The sequence below is a fragment of the Apteryx rowi genome, unplaced genomic scaffold (assembly GCF_003343035.1).
Source record: "Apteryx rowi isolate R43461 unplaced genomic scaffold, aptRow1 scaffold_835, whole genome shotgun sequence".
Classification (NCBI taxonomy): Eukaryota; Metazoa; Chordata; class Aves; order Apterygiformes; family Apterygidae; genus Apteryx; species Apteryx rowi.
In genome coordinates, this window is record NW_020451133.1 from 6,047 (window position 1) to 8,232 (window position 2,186).

A 2,186-nucleotide genomic window follows, 5' to 3' on the forward strand; every position below is an offset into this window, starting at 1 on the left:
TTGGGGCAGGGTGTCACTGTACAGGAGGGGATTTGGGGGACAGGACCAGGCCGCTCGGGGCAGGGGTTCCCTGTACAGGGAGGATTCAGGGGGCAGGACTGGGGTCCTTGGGTTAGGGGTTCCCTGTACAGGGGGGGATTTAGGGGGCAGGACCCGGGTCCTTGGGGCACATGGTCCCTGTACAGGGAGGATTCGGGGGGCAGGACTGGGGTCCTTGGGGCAGGGGGTCCTGGTACAAGGGGGGATTTGGGGGGCAGGACCCGGGTCCTTGGGGCACATGGTCCCTGTACAGGGAGGATTCGGGGGGCAGGACTGGGGTCCTTGGGGCAGAGGGTCCCTGTACGGTGGGGGGATTCAGGGGGCAGGACTGGGATCCCTCAAGCAGGGGCTCCCCGTACAGAGAGGTTTTGGGGGGCAGGACCAGGCCGCTTGGGGCAGAGGTTCCCCGTACAGGGGGGATTTGGGGGCAGGACTGGGGCACTTGGGTTAGGGGTCATCTGTATAGAGGGGGATTTGGGGGGCAGGAACCAGGGCCCTTGGGGCACGTGGTCCCTGTACAGGGAGGATTCGGGGGGCAGGACCGGAGTCCTTGGGTTAGGGGTCCCCTGTACAGGGGGGGATTTGGGGGGCAGGACTGGGGTCCTTGAGGCAGGGGATCCCTGTACAGGGGGAAATTGGGGGACAGGACCCGGGTGCTTGGGGCAGGGGAGGGAGCCTGTGTGTGGGAATTTGGGGGACAGGATGCCCCATGCAGGGGGCTTTGGGGGGCAGGACCTGAGAGTTTGGGGCAGGGGGTCCCTGTATAGGGGGGGGATTTAGGGGGCAGGACCTGGGTCCTTGGGGCAGGGGGTCCCTGCAGGAAGGATTTTGGGGGCAGGACAGGGGCGCTTGAGTTAAGGGTTCCTTGTAGAGGGGGGATTCAGGCGGCAGGACCTGAGCACTTGGGGCAGGAGGTCCCTGGGGGGGGGATTTGGGGGGCAGGAACCAGTTCCTTGGGGCCAGGGTGCCTGTGCAAGGGGGGATTTGGGAGGCAGGACCCAGGTGCTTGGACCAGGGTGTCCCTGTACAAGAGGGGGGGATTTGGGGGGCAGGACTGGGGTCCTTGGGTTAGGGGTCCCCTGTACAGAGGGGGATTTCGGGGCCAGGAACCAGGTGCTTGGGGTACGTGGTCCCTGTACAGGGAGGATTTGGGGGGCAGGACTGGGGTCCTTGGGGCAGGGGGTTCCTGTACGGGGGGGGGGACTTGGAGGGCAGGAAGCGGGACGCTTAGGGAAGGGCGTCCCTGTAGAGGGAGGATTTGGGAGGCAGGACCCTGGTGCTTGGGTTAAGGGTTCCCTGTACAGGGGGAATTTGGGGGGCCGGACTGGGGCCCTTGGGGCAGGGGTTCCCTGTACAAGGGGAGGGATTTGGGAGGCAGGACCCAGATGCTTGGGGCACGTGGTCCCTGCACAGGGAGGATTCGGGGGGCAGGACCTGGGCACTTGGGTTAGGGGTTCCCTGTACAGCGGGGGTATTTGTGGGGCAGGACCTGGGTGCTTGGGGCAGGGGGTCCCTGTACAGGGAGGATTCGGGGGGCAGGACCGGGGTCCTTGGGGCAGGGGGTCCCTGTACAGAGGGGATAATTCAGGGGGCAGGACCGGGGTACTTGGGTTAGGTGTTCCCTGTACAGGGAGGTATTTGGGGGGCAGGACCCGGGTGCTTGGGGAAGGGGAGGGAGCCGGTGTGTGGACATTTGGAGGGCAGGATGCCCTATGCAGGGGGTTATGGGGGGCAGGACCTGGGAGTTTGGGGCAGGGGGTCCCTGTATGGGGGGGGATTGGGGGAGCTGGAACTGGGTGCTTGGGACAGGGGGTCCCTTTACAGGGGGGATTTGTGTGGCAGGACCGGGGCGCTTGTGGTGAGGCCCGTGCAGGGGCATTTGGGGGGGCAGGATGCCCCATGTTGTGCGGTTGGGGGGCAGGTCCCCCCTACAGGCGCATTTGGGGTGGGGGGTACAGGGCTTCCCCTGCAGCCCTGGGCAGAGGGAGCCCGCGCTGCGCCCGGGAGCCGCGCCCGGACCACGTGGGCCCTCGTCCCGCCTCCCGCCCCACCGCCGGCGCCCATTGGCCGGGCGCGCACGATTGGCAGCCCCACCCTACCCTCTGGCAGCGGCCGCGGGGAGGGCGCTTTCGCGACGGCGGCGCTTT